This window comes from Leptinotarsa decemlineata, unplaced genomic scaffold, assembly GCF_025532065.1.
Source record: "Leptinotarsa decemlineata unplaced genomic scaffold, Ldec_3_MD MMD2_tig00000008_RagTag_RagTag, whole genome shotgun sequence".
Classification (NCBI taxonomy): Eukaryota; Metazoa; Arthropoda; class Insecta; order Coleoptera; family Chrysomelidae; genus Leptinotarsa; species Leptinotarsa decemlineata.
Window position 1 is genome coordinate 8,054,809 of NW_027412537.1, and position 19,621 is coordinate 8,074,429.

Here is a 19,621-nt window from a genome sequence, read left to right on the forward strand (position 1 = left end):
GACGTAATCGACAATTTTTTTAAATGCAAACAGGGGTCATGTGGCACCCCATTCAAAAGGTCTACTAGTCGTCTATTCAACGGTATAATGGTTTCAATATGTATTAATACAGGGTCAACCGAAATTATGTATTCAGAAGACTGGAATTACAAATAATAGTAATTCGTTGAACCAAATAATGCTATGCACCGCCACTGAGAATAAAGTATCGTACTGTCTTCTATTGTTTTCGTTGATTAGAAAAAAGAAATGGTGATAAAAGTCCTACACTCTACTTGAGATTAGTCAATGTCATTGAAGTGAAGTATCATTGAAGCGGTTGACATTATTTCTAGAAAAATATTTAAATCACTTATAATCTGGCAATGAAAGTAACAGAAACCCAAAGAATCGAAATTTTAATTATGATTGGCTGTGGAGATAAAGTAAGGACTCAGGCAGAAGTTCGTGATTTATTCAATGCGAAATACCCCAACCGAGAACCTGTTTCTCAATCAACAATAAGTAAAATTGAAAAAAAGTTTCGAGAAACGGGCCATGTTAAAGATCTCCCTAAAAGTGGCAAGTCGCACTGGATAATAATTTACACCAATCGACTGTTGTTAGAGTGTTGAAAAAAGAAAAGTGACATCCGTATAAAGTTCAGCTGGTCCAAGAACTGTTAGAAGATAACTTTGACAGAAGAGTCGAATTTTGCGAAATCATGATGGAGCGCTCGCACAGAGATCGGAGTTTCATACAAAATATAATATTTTCAGATGAAGCTACTTTTATGCTCAACGGTCACGTAAACCGTCAGACTTATCGATACTGGGCAAGAGAAAATCCACATTGGATGGAGGAGCATAGCACACAATATCCACAAAAAGTGAATGTTTGGGCCGGAATTTTGAACAACCAGATAATAGGACCATACTTTTTTGAGGAAAGCGTAACTGGTGCTCAGTATCTACACTTTCTTCAAGATTATCTGATGCCACAACTGAATCAGCTATTTCCAAATAGAAATGATTTGTGGTTCCAGCAGGATGGGGCGCCCCCACACTACGCCGTTGATGTACGAACCTACCTGGATACTGTTTTCCGAGGACAGTGGATAGGAAGAAGAGGGCCGATCGAATGGCCACCAAGGTCTCCGGATTTGACCCCGTTAGACTTTTTTTATGGGGATACTTGAAGAGTAAAGTTTACCAAAATCGACCAAATGATTTAGAAGAGTTGAAGGAACGCAACAGAGCGGAGATTGCACAAATAACCCCCGAAGTTCTCGGAAACGTTAGAAATGAATTCAGTGCCCGGCTTTCACATTGCATCATAGCTGAAGGTCATCAATTTGAACATTTATTATAATTTTATTGTACTTCAATAAATAACATGTTTTGGTTCATCTTGTATAAATGAATATTGGCATGGTTGTACCGTTGAATAGATGATTAGTAGACCTTTTGAATGAGGTGCCACATGACCCCTGTTTGCATTTAAAAAAATTGTCGATTACGTCATCACGCCAACACCGGTGACGAAACGTCTTTCATATGAATATCATGAGATGGGCCGTCAAAAATTAAAGTTGACCTGTTTTTGGATTTCTTCCGAAAGACGCTCATTTTGTAAATATCGAATTTATTCCATACATTTGCATCGTACTGTATTTCGACAACGTCTAGTCAGGCGAATTTTGAAACAGCTCAATAAGACGTTTGGTCCTAATGAAGCACCCGTCATAGTTCCTGAAAAAAGCGCCAATGAAATCGCACCAGTATTTGGCAGACTTTTCACAAGGAAGAGGTTTTGACTTCTTGTTGGAAGATTGCTCGCAGCCTATTCCCAAAAAGGGCAAGAAAATCTTCCAAATAACTGTAGATCAGTCGTTTTGCTATCAGTGATATCAAAAATTATAGAGAAAGCCGTAAACCACCATATCCCCAAATATTTGGTAGGCTTTAACATCTAGAGCGATCATCAATATGGCTTTCGGAAACAAACATCAACAGGCGACTTTCTATCGTATGTCTTCCATATTTGGAATAACGCAATCGATAAACAATCGATAAGAGTCAAGAGTTGCTGCGCTTGATATTTCTAAAGTCTTCGACCGTGTGTGGCATGAGGGTTTGCTGGCCAAACTTTGATGCTATGACTTGTCGAATCATTTTTGTGTATGGCTCTTCAGCTTCCTGAAAGAACATTCCCTGCAAGTGGCTGTCGATGGATATCTCTCGAATACTTTCAATTGTATATCAACCACTTAATGGAAAAACAGGAATCCAATGTATCGCTTCGCTGACAACAGCAGCGATTTAGTCTTCAGTGTCATTTTGATTTCTGTCATAGTATTGCTACATAAAATGTTTCTTTTCCGCTTTTGGGGCTTTGTTCACGAGATGAAGCTGTTTTTTAGTAAACATAAATTTCTCTTAGATGAAGGCTTTATACTCGTATATGATTTCAATGTGGTCCCTGCTGAGAAACATCTGCAAGACTAACCCCTGTGACGTATCTTTCATAAGTATCTTGTTGTTTTGAAGACATGAATGATTCGAAATTCCATTTCAAAATATTTATTTTCTTATATTTATGTAACTCTCTTCGATGCAACATACAACAAGCAAGTGATTCTGATCACTTGAAAAAGCTACTGTGCTAGCGAAACATGTTGATATTTTTCAAATAAAGTTTGTGAAGATGATTAGAATATTTGAAAACTACGGTTCAAAACTCAATGATTTTTGGTATACTGGAAGCTTCGCAACAAAATTTTCAGTTGCATTTTGAGATACCAGCTGATAGCGAAATTTCGACCCCTTTTTCAGTTGTTTGTTTATTCAGCACCTCAAATGGACGTCTTACGTGAATAATCATGACATGACACTTTCGAAGTAGATGAAATCTACATTTCGAGTAGAAGCGATATTTTCATACCCAATAATTTCTGAAATGCAACCATTCAAAAATGCTCCTTCTTCTTATAAAAAATTGAATATTGACATTCTTCCCATATTCTGAACTAAATATTAGTAAATCAACGTATCTCTATAGGCAATTCGTCATTATGAGCTCTTAGGCCTTGACGGGTAATCACGGGTATCATGGCTTTGTCAAACTACTTCGAAAATAATATTCGATCAATAAATTTATTGCCAATGCAGTTTTTGGATTTTTTCCAGAATATTTCAGCCAAATCAACTGAACAATATTCTTATAGTATTTTTGCACCCAATGACGCAATTCTTTGAATTGAAATACTATCTTATTTATGAACCGAATGAAATGAATCAAGTATAGTTTACACTTGATTTTGGTACACATGGTAACATTTTGCTGCAAATAGGTGGAATTCCTGTTCCTATCAGATCACATTGAAACGATTCAGGTCTCATTAGTGGCAGTAAATTACCCTTCACTTGAAATATAAAAGTTAAATTAAAGACAGCTTATGCAATCCTGAAAATAATATATGCTCAAAGTCAATTTATATCGTCTGACGTAAAGAAATTATTAAGTGATTCGCTTGAATTGTCACACCTGAATCATTGTAATTCAGGTGTTTATGGACCGTACTGAGATAATATTGATAAATTGTAAGAGACCATCTGGTTGAATATGTACACAATACAGTTTTACATTTAGCGTATTTGGCTCACAAAATTCACCTAACAAAAATACCACCCTATTTACATTCAAAAGTGATGTCTATAATTTGAATGGCAAAAACTCTACTTAGCTTGCCTAAGCAATTGGCTTACAGTAGGGGAGCCCACGATGCAAAATGGTGATTTACTCGAGCATCATAGAGACATTTTAGGTTGCAAAGCTTAGATGATAAGAAGAAAAAAATGTTATATAATATATACCTTTTCATCGGTGGGGAAGCGGCTATAGATTTTTAAATATGTTAAAAAATACTGTTGCATGGACATACTCGAGCGCGTCAGATATTGATAGCATCAATGTCCTACGTATTTTTAATAATGTTCGTATATTAATCTGATCGTTTGCATGATGTGGGTGGGTTAAAAGTGAAAAAAAAATTAATCGAGCGCGTCAGATTTTCTAAGAGGGTGTTAAGTGCAACAAAAAAAAGCTCTCATTCAATAATCTGACGATTTCGATCTGACGCAAACTCGCGGCCATTATTATAATATGCAAAAAAAATTCGCCATTTTGAAATACTCAAGCGCGTCAGATTAAAATATATATGGTTCATGTTTATGTTCTAGACGTGATGTCTCATAATCTGACGAATATCTAGAGGTATTCGCCCAATCTGCCAAATTTTTTATTTTATTTTTTCAAATCATTGAACTTAATGTATTGTAAAGCTCAGGAAATATCATGCAAATAAATAAGTGTATGTTTTTCAAGTAGAATACTTTATTGATGGGAAAATAATTTTTAAAAAATGCTCAAAAAAATTGAAATTTTTATAATCAATTGATTAATTATTCATCATCTTTATCTTCACGAACGAGTCTCTGTGATCAGCTGTAATGGCGTCATGGCATAATAATTCAGAGTGAGGACGGAGTGAGAGAGTAATAAATAGAGAAAAAGTGAAAGAGGAATAGAAACTCGGAGAGAGAAATATAGGTATCACACAGCTGCACGCATTAAACTTTATCGATGAATTTTTGTTATTTCGGCTTGCGGAAATCGTCACATTATATATTTTTCGTTATTCTTGAAATATCTCCTTCAAAATGAAAAAAAATTAGCTACGATCAAGAATGTCGAAGTGACGTTATTTTTCTACAACTTTGCTGCCCTCCCCTTTCTTTACGTCACTCTCAAGTTGTCAGATTACTGGAATATACACTTTTTAGCATGTAATTAACTCACCCTACCTCAACCTGACGCGCTCGAGAATTTCTGATGATCAATTTTTTTCAATAATCTGAGCCTTTTTCCTTCACGGGCGGCCTTATATATGGGGCTCATATTTGGTGGAGGTACTTAACCGGGTACAAAGTACCCGGTTAAGTACCTTAAGTATATTAATCTGCCGCGCTTTAGTAAATCCAGAAATCCCCGCTTGGACTCCCCTATTATATGTTTAGGACAACCAGCTCATGAAAAATATCATAACAGTTTGATTAGGAGCAATAGGTGTTATATGCATTAGGTAGTAAAGCATTAGGTAATTCTGCCCCAACAGTTTTTTCACAGTGTCAATAACAAGTTTCAACTTTGAGACGTTTTACCCACGGTGATTCCTTCCTTCATTACCAAAAAAGCGCATATCGACACAATATTTCACTCCAGTGTTATCATCTCTGGAAAGATAAACTAAAGCGACTGTTACAATTATTCCGTGTTCAAATTATGAAATGGACTATATATGTACTCATTACTGAGGTCAACTATTTATAAACAATTTCAAGGTTATAGTTCATTTACCATACCGATATGCATCTAATCGGTGTTTGAACATGCACAATGAAAGGAACTACAAAGAAGTCAATTTGAGCTCAACAAATCATCTTTCAATTCAATAAAGCGGTAATCATATTCAAAAAGTCATTTCATGTTTCCTTCAGAAGGGTCATAATAAATTCATAGTTATAAAAAATATAACTAAACCCTGTCTGTGGACATGGAAAATATCAAGGAAAATCATTATTTGGTTCAATGAAGACACGGTAAAACCCAAACAATTTTCTGTCAGTTTGTCTGTTCACCTATGTCAGCGTCTGTACCCGCTAACCTTAAAAACGTCTTTACCGATTCAGTTCTCATTTTCACAAATGGATTATAATACTGATAAGTTTATCCATGTTCATCAATTGGTAAATTTCACAAAAAGAAAAATATGAATAGAATCCTTTTCTGTTCCTCCATCAATGACAAAAATTAAAAATATTAAAATGTTTTGATGACGAGTGAAATATCAGCTGAAATAAATGAAGGTAACACTCTAAAAATGAGCAATACAGTGAAAAAAAAGAAAAAATATTATTGTTTGCCTAATAAATATGTTTTTTAATGCGATTTGAACATTTTAGTACTCATATTTAGAAGTAGACGCTCAATAGTGTGCAGATTATTTATATATACAGCTACGTTATAGGGGATTAACCGCCTAAAGACCTAGCCTAATAATAGGGGAGCCCAAGTGGGATTTACTCCGGCGATCCGGGGCGACTTCATTGATTCCAGTGGCGCATTTGCTTTTTCAGCTGCAGGAAAACCCGGAAAAACCTGCAGCACCACATCATCTGAAGATCTTGATCTACCAATGTCCTCTCTCTTATAAAACAAAATGTAGAGTGTCTCCAGAGGCTCCATTAGATTCAATGCATCGCCAGAACTTCTTTGACCAAGGCGCAATAATGACCAAATTCAACGCCAGAACCACAGTGAACAATGACTGCATGAATATTATAATAGTGGTCTGCTAGATTGAACTGTTCATCTATTTCGAACCTTCCAAAGAGTTTTCTGCTTCCGGCAGAGGTTGGGTCTTGTTTGAAGATCATCAGTGTTATTATTAGATTGGCTGGTGCCTCAGCTATACTTGTTTCCTTATAACAGTCAGTTAGTTTGGCGCATGTTTGGCAATACAGTCGATCATCACCTCTTAAAAATTCTATTTTCAGATGATTTAACAATAAGCTTTGCACGGACTGGTTATTAGTCATATTAGGAAAATCTAGATGAAGTTCCAGAAATTCACATGAGTTTTCGCTACCTCTTGAACATTTACTACAAAGTAAACAAGTGGGGATTTTTCTAGCAAAAGATTTGCAAACACAAGACGAGATGGACTGTACGGAATCATTCAATGCAGAGCGGTCAGGAGTATTGATTTTGCTATTGTTTTGCCCAAGAAGAGTATTCAACATGAACCCCAAGAATTTGGAACAATCCCCTTGTTGTCCTAACGAGTATCTAGTGGACTTCAAAGACTCCAGGAAATCGGTTGGAGAGAAAGATGATACATTCTTACGAAACTACAGCTGCATGAACAGGTGTTTGAGTTTGATGAATGAGTAGGAGACTTTCCGTTCTCGTTCATCATTAAAACCTCGTTCTTGAAATTCTTCGTCATGAACAACACTCGTAAAATGCTATTCATGTAGCAGGTGTTTCCTAAATTATCCAATCCAATTTTCTTCTCTAGATTTTCAAGACAACTCTCTACTGATTCGTAAGGAAGAACACGTTGCACTGAATCTCCATAAGAACCATTTCTCAAGCTGCAATCGATTCTTCCAAGTGAAGAAGAGTTTCGTAGAGGAATCGATTTGGCTCTTGCTTCATGAAGCTCTTCCACTGAAAGGGAAGCAGAACTACGAGGACTGAAACTCATATTTGGGGGGCAAGAATGACCTGAGTCCACTGACCGCACTGAAAAGGGAAGAAGGTGGATCAATCACTTGTGAATTGACCTTGATAGGAGACTGATGAATATCCACATATTTCAGCTTGTTTCGAAGAGATTTCAGTTCCGTACTGAAATTAGGGCAATGCATGATCTCATCAAAATTATGTGAAGGAGGAATAGTTCCAAGGACCGAAGCAGCATTGCCACGTTGAATAGCAATACTAATTCTTTCTATCAAAAAAGAGGTAGAACGGTGATCTTTCGTTGCTTGGCCTATTCTCCTTCCGAGTTCATGAACGAATTACAGAGACTCCGGGCCATAAACACCAAAAGTTTCAACCGCTACTGGATGGAACAGATAGTTGTTACCAAGATTTTGATATTTTTTTCTTTTCAATTTCTCGCCAGACAATGCTGTAGTTCCAGCAGACTTTCCATGGTATGAGAGACACACCATCTGGTCGTTTACCATCATCTCGACTGGTACCTGAGGGTTCCAGAATTGCAAGAACATCCGCTGACAACATAGCTCGTTTCAATATGTCGTACACTTGATGATGTCGAGATGTACGCCCTGCACTTCTCCTGCAACTCAAACCATGTGTACCTTTCTCATCAACTATACTACCGCAAACACAAGTATGAGGCACACAAATAAATGGACCCATCCTAAGTCCTACTGCTATTCTGAAATATTCATCGTCTAATAGTGTTACAAGAGATGCAACAGTAAAGCAATCAGCCAAGCACCCGATTCTTTGATCATTGCTGCTTTCAGACGAGCCTTATCGTATACACATGTAGATTTCAGAAGTTTATCAGTTATAATGTTCAGAAGAGGTCGGTCCCATGCACTTCGTATTTTCTTTTTATCTGTTGGAGGAGCAATATTAGTTGCGGCATGCCAAAGTGATTCACCTTCAGCAAAAAAAACGTCTTTGATATTGATAAATATGGAAGGAAGGATGGAATCGATAAGATCAGAAACACTATTGACTGATGACACAAAAGCTGGTAAAGCTACGGAAGAAGCCGAACGTAGCCCTAGTCCGCCAAGGTTTCCAGGAAGCGTTGCTTGGAGCCATGAATCATTATTGAAATGATTGTTTGTAACATATTCCGTTGTGTTGCGGAGTGAATTTATCAAATTTGTCAAGCTCTAACTGACTTGACCAAGTGGGGGAACATCTGAGGGCGTACATGAGTTTCGGAATCGCCAAACAATTTTTCAAAAGAAAAAATGCAACGTGTTTTGGAAGTTCATTCAATCTGGTGGTCAGCAATTTGAGTGATTCCCGTTTTTGTCGAAGATGTTCTGAAAGTGAATCTTTAGAGAGAGGAGCACCCAGAAGACTCCATTTAGACTTTTCCAAAATTCTCATGCCAGGAGCCAATTTCAAAATGGATTCGGAAATATTATTCGGAGTTGAAAGAGTAATCAACTCGCATTTTTCGAAACTTAGTTCAAGTCCAAATTGTTTTGAATGATCATTGATTTTTTCCAAATCCTTCGAAACAGTGTTTTCATCGCCAGCGATTGAGCCATCGTCCAAACACCAACAAATAAATTTTGAATATTGATATGAAAATGGCCGTTTTTTTTAGAGTGTATGTCATTACATTACATTTACTCGCGTTTAACGAACACACCATTGCTCAACACGTATATAAAACAGTTGATGTCAATGACCTCAACTATGTCTTTTATGAAGGCGTTAAAGAGAAATGGACCTAGGTTGCTTTCTTGTGGAATGAAAAAAAATAACCAGTATATAATCTTAGGTTTGAATTGAAGGGGTTATATTTTTTAGGAAAGAAAAGAAAGTAGCTGTTTCAAGACGACTTTCTTTCAGTTTGTGTCTGAAAGTTACTTCTTTGCATGATCTACACATCCATGTATAGAGTTACTTCCTTCCTTTCTTTGGAAGATTCCCTCATCCTTCTTTTTTTTTGTTTCAAGATGGAGTAGTAGAAAGCCAAAAACTTTCTTTCCCAAAAATTAATCACTCCTAAAAAATATAACTCCTTCAATTCAAATAAGATTCCTCTTGGCTGGGATTAAATCAAATAGGTGAATGAATGTCATTACGATGTCATCGATGACATAAGCAGATCAAGCTTATTCCGTGACATTGAAAAATCGTAATTCATGAATGAAGTGTGTGTATTTTCTATAATGTTATTATTCTATAATAATTTGGTACTGAAGAGCCTTGGGGCAAGTGTCTTAAGGCGAAACATTGGTGTATACCAGTGAGGATGACAGTGTTCTATGTAAGTGTAATTTATTACCATTTATTTGAAGAAGGACTCATGTGAATGATATCTGAATTTTATTCCACAGCGAATGTTTGAAATACAAACTGAGTAGAGAAAAGTATCTTCTGTATAATTCAGTGTTCATATAGAAGTATTTGTTTCGAAAGAATTTTTTCTTTCGTATAATTCAATGTTTATATGAAAGTAGCTGTTTCAAGAGGAATTTCTTTCAGTTTGTGTCTGAAAGTTATTTCTTTGCATGATCTACACATCCATCACATCCATGTATAGAGTTACTTCCTTCCTTTCTTTGGAAGATTCCCCCATCCTTCTTTTTTTTTGGTATCAAAATGGAGTAGTAGAAAGCCAAAAACTTTATTGAATGGATATCATCAGATGGATCGAGTGAATATAAGAAAATCAAAGGCAATCCAAATATGTCTTAAACCTAATGACTTGTAATTTTTCAAACACAACGGCTTGTATGATGTACAAATCAAAAACTGGATCGAAAACATTCCTTGACGAGGCTTTAGTCTTATTTATTGATAAACTGAAAGAAATACAGACGTAATAATTCATCAAAAATCAATTCAAATGTAAAGATTTAAATAAAGCGTATGCTGGAGTGCAAAATATTCATTACGTATCACAAATAATAATGAGTAAGAGAAATTTGTTAATGAAAATGCTAAAAGGGACTATCAAAATAAAAAAAAAATCAAAAAACAGAAGTTGACGAAATATATTACGTGGAATCCAATGAATTCAATGATTTTTCTGCTATTGAGTGCTAAAATTTTGGTGAGCAAGTTTGAAATTTGCCAGAGACATAGCGTCTGCTTAGAATACATGATTCTGGGACCCAGTGATCACTTCCACCACGGTGTGTAGCACTAGTCATTGGTTGAGTGTCTTTCAGATGGATTTTTTTGGGGTGTCATCGGTATCGACTACATTGGTCATTAGCCTCATGTCCTGGGTGGGAAATGTTAATAACACCCTGATCCACCTAGGGAGTATCATGGCTATTCGCAGTCTGTAAGCCATGTAACGTTGCAGAATTATCCCAGCTTCAACTAGACAATTTTTCTCGAGAAAAATATCTGGTCGAGGTTGGGATCGAACTCACGACTGGTAGGTCGTTAGTCGGGCGCACTACCAATGTCAGATGGATATTGAATGAAAAGATTTAAAATGTATGAAAAATTGTGTTATTGAATGAATTATATTTGATACTGAGGCAGAATAAGTGCATTGACAGATATATTTTCAGGCATTTGGAGGGTTCCACTTTGAACCACTGTGACTAAGAGATTTGATATTCTCCGGCAGAGAACTATAGAGTCATGGACCAGGATAAATGAAACTTCTCATTCCAATGGACTTTTTTCGCTCATAGTATTTCAATATAATTTTAAGTATACTACGAATATTATAATATTTGTCTATTTCTTTTTATAGTTCTATTTTTTTTTAATTATGATTTTCTGTAAAAAGTTCTGATAGATATTGGGAATCGTTATTTCATTTCAGGATAATGAAGAAGCTGCCAAAAAGGTCTTTGGTGTGTTTTATGAGTGCCACCCCATGCCACAATCCCATATTGAAATGAGGACTGCACAGGCCTACTGCTTGTTTCCAGATATAGGAAGTTTTATTAAAGGACTTCAATAATTTTAAAACACATCTTAAAAAAAAATTATGAAGAAAATACAACAATGAAACGGTTCTCACATTTTATTGCCAAAACTCGACGATTTCATTGCTGAGACTAAACAGGGTACTTTTGTGTTTTTTTCTCATTCTCAAAAAAACGCGTGGAAGTATCGATACGCCAATATCTCCATCATCAGCGTTTTGCAGTAATACGAAAACAGAAGTTCAACGAGCTAATTTTGCTGACACATAATTTCCACTAAATTAAATGGCTATCTATCAACACCCTAACTGAACACAACCATCCCGTATGCATTTTTGTTCAATTAAATGATTTCTGTCTTCCTCTGCTCACTTGAATTTATTGTTGAAGAATAACGAGTCTTTGGCCAGAGTAACACATAAATGTTATTGATTTCAATTTTCTGACACTATACTATCAAAATTTCTTGTGAAATTTGGATTATACAAGGTGAGTCAGAATAAAACTGACACACTCAGACTACTGATTCATCACCTCATTTTGAGATGAAAAGATGTTATCTCCAAGAGAAAAAATTTTAAACTCTATACACTAATCGAAGTTTATCGACGTGATAATTTGAAGTTATGATTTTCAATTTTTCTAAACCAGTGGCGTAGTTACGATGGTGTGTGGTCATATTTTCCCTCATATTTTTTTTGGACAACTGAACTGATGAATGAGCACTGATGAATCAGGCTCATCGATACTCAACCTAAAAGTCATGACATTCCATTTGCCTAAAAGTGAAGGTTTCTGAGATATTTGCGAAAAACAGATGCAACTTTCTTGTAACATAGGAATCATTGTCAACCTCGTGAAGTTTTTTTGATATTGGGAGTAGTCATAAAATAGTACAGGTAAGTCATAATGAGACCGACAAACTCCTTTTTTTTATTCGTTATATTATTTGAAAGAATTTTCTTTGGACTACTGAATTGATAAATGAGCGTTTGACATAAGTTCATCGATGGTCAACCTAAAAGTCATAGCATTCTATGTGTCTTTTAGGTTGAGTATCGATAAGTCAAATGCTCATTTCTCAATTCAGTTGTCCAAAGAAGATATGAGGGAAAATATGGAAAACGTGTATCCCAATTTAGATAATCGTGAAATAGCAGCGGCAGCGATCTTTCAAAAGTTTTCGATTGCGTGGATCATGAAATTCTGCTGCAAAAACTAGAAGTGTATGGCTTTAGAGATATATCTTTGAAATGGTTCAGATCATACCTGTCAGAACGTACTCAGAAAGTCAAACTCCCGGACAACATATCCCATCTCGAGACAGTTACTTGTGGTGTTCCACAAGGATCGGTTCTAGGCCCAATTCTCTTCTTGTTATATAAAAGACTGGTATAATGCTAATCTCTTGTCATTCAATATCTCAAAAACTAGCATCATCACCCTCAAGTGCTCCACACTGGATACCTACCTGGGTACTCAATTAATAGAAAACAAAATGTCAGCAAAATTTCTGGGATTACAAATTGATAAAAATTTGGATTTTGAAGGTCAAATAAATAACCTATGTGAAAAAATTTCATCAGGATGCTTTGCCGTCAGAGTATCAGCAAATGAATTGGGCACTAATATGGCAAAAAATGTCTACTTTGCTCTCATCGATTCCCATCTGAGATACGGTATCTGTTTTTGGTGAACGTGTTGCCAATACATGTTTGAGAGGTTGTTTGTACTACAAAAAAGAGGAATTAGAAATATGTGTAGAATTGGATTCAGGGATTCCTGCCGACCATTATTCAGAAAGCATAAAATCTTGACCTTGCCTTCCATACTTATATTGGAAATGTTATGTCTGGTGCAAAAAAAATACAGAACGGAAATTTTCATTTCACCAAGACGAAATACCAGAAATAAGCTCAATATAGGTTTACCGATTCCAATATCATCAAAAATTGAGAGGTCTTTCATATAAAATGGAAAAAAAATGTTTAACCATTTGCCAATTGAGATCAAAGGCATAACATGTACCACTAAATTTAGAAATTCTGTGAAAAGGCTTCTGATTTCAAAGGTTTTTTATTCTTTAGACGAATTATTTTCAGACAGAAATTTAAATTATATAAACAATTAATTTTAATTATTGTGTTTCAGTACCTACTGGTATTTAAACTATGTGACTTTTTTAACTTTTTGTTCAATGTTTACATTTAGCTCTGAACTGTATAGTTGAAAATATTTACGGAGTTTATACTTACTGGTATTTTCTATGCATTCATTTTATATTTTTATGCTTTATAATTTTTATATTCTCATACTTACATTTATGTGTTGCATGAGAATATTCATTATTATTATTATTTATTTCAATATGTAACATATATTTTATTACTTTCTGACTACTTTTTCACAACAAAATGCTGAAATCACCAAATGTGCAAATATGACTTTCAATTTGTATAACTTATATTCTCTAAAATAATAACACTTTGACAATAATATTTTATCTTCGACAATATCTTTCAAGTTGTGTATCTTGTATTTCTTAGAATAGTAACACTTTGTCAATGAGATATCAACTCCGACAATAAAGTACATTTTGATTTGATTTGAAATGACCACATACCATCGTAACTATGCCACTGGTTTACGAAAATTGAAAATTATAACTTCAAAAACTTCAAATTGTCACGTTGATAAACCTGGATTAGTCCACCAAGTTTGATATTTTTTCTGCAGGAGTTTCAAGCAAAAAATAATTAATCTAAATTTTTTTGGGGATGCATTTTAGGACAGACCTCGATAAAAATTTTTCATCTCAAAATGAGGTGAGGAATCTTTAGTCGGAGTTTGTCGGTCTTATTCTGACACCCTGTATAAATCTGATGTGTATGGCATATGACAAATTTCTAACCAAAAAGCTGGCATTTTATCTACATTTTTCATTTTTTTCGATAACTATATCGATATCAACTAAACTACTGAAATAGGTTAATATCATCTAAATTATCCCTGTAGATGTTTCTATAGGAAAGTTATAATTTGGCTGCTTATCCTTCTCAGAAAATTGAGGTACCAAAAAAAAGCTCCAAATATTGAATTTTCATATATATAAAAACCCAGATACACTACTTAGTATTTGAATTTAGGTTATTAATAATCTGATAGCATTCCCCATTAAAATTTATCATGCAAATAAGTATATCTTCAATTCTACGAACCAATTCACCGAATGAATTATTCAGTTCTACCCAATTATCGAAGAAAATATTTGAGCCCGAGAAATTATCAATTTTCAGTCATTCCAGAAAACTTATTATTTTTCTAGTGATTGGATTCATGCCTCATTGTCTTTGAAATGAATTATTTCAGGAAAAAAGGGGTGAAATAGATGAACATTGTTTGTTTCCTTTTCGGCTGTATATTGACATAACTCAAAGGCAATATTTTTTTCAGAAAGTACTAGAAAAATGTTCATGTCTCCCTCTCGCGATTTTTTACTGTAGCAAATACGAAGTAAGCTTGGAAACAGAACGACTATCTGAAAATTGATGATTTCTGGAGTTCAAATATTTTCTTCGATATAATTGGCTAGAATTGAATAATTCATTCTGTGAACTGTTTTGCGAAATGAATTTTAAAGAGGAATGCTATCAGTCTATGAATAACTGATATTAAAATACTTACGAGTATTACCATAACTGGCTTTTCAAATATGAAAATCAAGGAGAAAAATTAATATTTGGAACATTTTTTGTTTCGTCTTTTTTATGAATATACCACAACTTTCGAAGAAGGACAAGCAACCAAACAGTAACTTTTCTATAAGAACATCTACAGAGACAATCAGAATGATATTCACCTACTTCAGTAATTGAACACAGTATTCATTTTTTTAAACTTTTTTACGTGAAGTTTGCAATTTCTGATAAGTTCATACAAATTAGATTTGATTTGATATCGATATAGTTATTGAAAAAAATCGAGATGAAATCTCAGCTTTTTGGTTAGAAATTTGTCATATTTTGTACACGTCAGATTTATATACCATTAAACTGTATTTCATCCTTTTTAACAAAAAGAAAACAAATAGTAACGCTCCCGTTTCAACATAATAGCCAAACTAAACCCATACGCTCGGATAGTAGGGAAATCGAAATGGGCGTTCCACAGGGATCGATTTTGGGTCCAATACTATTCACTTTGTATGTGAATCATCTTGATGTGATAATTGGTACTGCTGATTATACTACGTATGCAGACGACTTTTCGACTACGAACGAAATGTATTGGAACAATTCATGCAGTTTCATCTTTTTTCATTAGTAGTAACCTATTTTTCAACACTAAAAAAACTCAGATGTTGAGATGTCACTGTCGCCAAAGAAATTTTGATTACTTCGAAGTCAAAATAGGTGAAAATATCATGTAGAATACACATGCAGAGGTTAGGTTTTTGGGAGTATCTCTGGATGAACATCTCTCTTGGAAATTCCATTGCAAAACAATTATCTTCCAAACTGAATTCTTCAAAATATCTCTTTATCAATTTACGATTCATTTTAGAAGTGAAACAAATGATTTAAATCTGTTTTAAAAATCTGTTTAAAATCTGTGATTCCTAACACAGTGAATGTTTATTATGCGCAAGTCGAATCGAGACTCAGATATGGCAATTGTCTATATGACAATGCACCAGATGCGAAAGATATTTTCATTGCACAAAAACGAATTTTGAGATGTATCGCGAGAGTTTCTAAGAGAGCATCGTGTAGAGCTATTTTCAAAACATTTCGTGTTTTGTCGCTTCCTTGTCTCTTCATTTTCGAAACGTGTGTCCATGTTTTTGAAAATAAGAACACTTCTATTTGCAATGAGGATATTCATAGTTATGAAACATAAAATTCAACATTTTCATGTGAATTAAGCAAAACAAAAATTTTCATGTGCTCCTGATCATTTTGGCCTCAAAATATTCAACAATCCCTCAGAAGAATAAGTAAATTGTCTTCATTTAAACATGGAAAAATGTTGTTATAGTATATGTGATTACCTATATGTGATGCAAATTTCAGTGTTGGTGTATTTTAACCTTTTTATTTTTATTTTTCAATGTAAATTTTTATTTAATTTTAATGTACTAATTCACCTGCCAATTGACAAATCCAATACATGTAAGCCATGTCAAAAAATGGAAATGAGATATTGATTGATATAATCGTCATATTTTCCCAACTGAAGAACCAAATTTCACAAGCAACTTTGATAGTAAAGTGTCACAAAATTAAAATCAATAACATTTATTTCACTCAGGCACAAGACTCGTTAATCTTCAACAATAAATTCGAGTGAGCAAAGGAAGACAGAAATTATTTAATTGAACAAGAATACATACGAGATGTTGGCGTCCAGTTACGGTGTTGATAGTCATTTAATTTAGTGAAAATTATGATGTCAGCAAAATTAGCTCGTTGAACTTTTGTTTTCATGTTTCTGCAAAACGCTGATGATGGAGATAGTGGCGACTGGATACTTCCACGCGTTTTTTAGAGAATGAAAAAAACACAAAAGTACCATGTTTAGTCGAGTTTTAGCAACAAAATATGGGAACCTTTTTATATTTTCTTCTTTATTGTTTTCAATGAATGTTTTAATATTAATAAACGCTTTTCATAAAACTGGATGTATGTTGAAACAGAAGGGTTGACTATTCTGTAACGAATAAAATAATCAAAACACAAAACGAAAATGAGTATAGAGTAAAAAGAAATAAAAAGGTTAAAAATGAAAATAGGCAAAAAAATTAACCTCGAGACCTTCCTCGGTACCTCAAGAAGGAACTAGGCATCATCAAAAAAGATCTTTAGCGTAATGGTTACTGATGGTGGAACAGACTTTGGCTAGAAGACAGCAAGAGCTTCGCGAAGAAGAGAAGCCGTCAACAATCAGTGCTTGCTTTTCCCTACGTCCGAGGATCGTCAGAAAGGATAAGAAGAGATGGGTCCAAGAAAAACATCATAACCTGCTTCAGACCTGGAGTCACCATCCGTAGCAGTGAATTTATCTGATACCCTGTGAGTAAATCCTATAATGGTGAAACTAAGAGGCCATTGACAGTTCGCATTGTCGAGTACACGAAAACCATACAATGAGGAGAAACCAGCAAATCGGGAATAGCAGAGCATGTTTGGACTCATCAACATAACATCAAGCGGTCCCAAGCTGAGGTCCACACGGAGAAACACTGGTTTAAGAGGAAGTTCAAAGAAGATGCATATATGTTTTCCAACGATGCATTCAGCCAAGCTAGCGCAGATATACCTAACTTATGGAAACCAGTTATTAAGCGGATATCGGTCAACTTTTGCCAAACGGTCAACTCCTGCTAAACCGGATGGAGGGAAGAGGGGATAGGTGACAGCGTTCGAATGACCTATAATACTATATTCGTTTGAAAATTGCTTTATAGGACCAAACTAACGTCAGTTACAAATACAAGTGGTATAAAAACACAGGAAGTTTTATTTCTCATTTTTTATGATGACCCCCTTACACATAGTAACGGCTACATCCATCAGGCTATTACATTTGCCTTCGGATATATTTCCTTTCAATTGTAATTGTTATTTTTGATAGATAGAATTATCGGAAAATAATGTATATCAAAATGTTTGTCAAGTATTCCCAAAATATTATTTTGAAACACATGGAATTTTAATATGGAAAATGAGAAATAAAATGTTAATACCTACTTGGTACAACATATTAGATAAACATACCTGTGAATAATCAATTATTTCAAAATTGGTTATTTAGAGGTATGGCTGAACGGACGTATCTGTTATGATACTTTCCAATTAAAAGCCTCATTAAGCGAGTGGTGTTCAAAACCTATCGCTTCTTCGATTATTATTTGCCAAAAATTGATAACCTTGTATATGAGTCACTTTTCCAGGACGTCACAGAAAAATAATTATTTCATTTTCTCCAAGACAAGATCACCTACCAACAATTCTAATAACAGCGAATTTCTACGTTTCTGACTACATCTGTTCAAGTTTCGGGAAGTTCCATTATATCATGAAACATCCCGTGGCTTGGACTACCTATCGGGCGCGTCCCCAGGTAGCGGATAGGGTAACGACCAGGGGACTGGAGGCCCTGTCCAGGAAGCCAAAATGGCCTTACGGACGGGGTCGTCGGACTCCTGGTCAGTGGCAGAAATAAGTAGGGTAAGGGGAACTAAAACTCCCCAAAAGCCTTTGTAAAACATGCCACCGTGGACCAGCCTACCCAAGCTAAGGTGTAAGGAATCGTGCCGATAGCTGAATGACCGCAGGGTGATATGCGGTTACGAACGATCCCCTTGGGGAACTGGGCGAAACCTCATTGTCATCAGCCTACCTCTGGTAATGCGGGGTTCTGTCAGAGGTGACCAACTCTTCCCTTGCTACTCGTGGGAACACACATGAGTGAAACAAACACAAAAACAGAAACAACAAAAACCAATCCCGAGGCTGGACAGAAGTGCTCACCTCAATCTAAGGCAGTGCCTGGGGATGAACAGAAATGTCCACCCCAATCTATCGCTTGGAATGAGGCTGGACATAGCAGATCACCTCGTGATGTAATACAAAGACCACGGCGTAAGCGCATTTGCGGCGACGAGGCCAAAAGGAGAAAGAGAGCGTAAGATACAGGAGTGGCAGCAACTATAAATGCACCCTCCTCCTCCCCTACTCCACTTTCAACAGCAAGGGCACTTCCTGCGACGTGCGCCAAGAGCTCCGCCTTGAATAAAGGCAAGGAACCGGCTGCTCCTGAAGGAAAGTTTCCTCACTTATGCACCTCCACGGAGAGATCCCCTGGAAGCTTCAAGAAGCCGCGCAACGACAGAAATGTCGCTGTACCTTCCAAAACCTTCGCGGAGGCCACCGTGAGACACCTCAAGATTGCCAAATCGGCGGGTCTTGGCCTACACCTGCCAATATAAAGGAGATGTCTCCTAGTGGCCTGTCCATCTTCCTGGAGGGACAGGATAGACGATGACCTAGGAGAAAAACTCTTCGGGAGGATGTACAATGGGTTACATGTGGCCTAAGTGCTGTGGGTCTACACTCACCCTCCCTACTCTACAGATACAGAGATACAGATCATGAAAGATACCTACTAGTACTTCTTTATTCATTTATTTATTTGTAATGCAATACTCTACAGGACATAGCCCAATTACAGAGCAGTGACAAACAAATGACTGTAAAGTCTACAAGATCAGTAAATGTTTCTGGTCTCAGCAAGGAAACGTTTTCTATTGAATAATCAAAGATCAAGATATTCGTTTTCAAACTTTAGGATATGACCTTATATTTATCCGGGTTCAGTGACAAGTTATTTCGATA

At 35.6% G+C, this 19,621-nt stretch overlaps 1 protein-coding gene across 2 annotated transcripts in view; it reads right to left on the bottom strand.

Moving 5' to 3' along the window:
• Positions 1-19,621, bottom strand: part of LOC111511634 (MFS-type transporter SLC18B1) — a 92,721-nt gene that overhangs the window by 50,050 nt on the left and 23,050 nt on the right. The window lies entirely within an intron of this gene.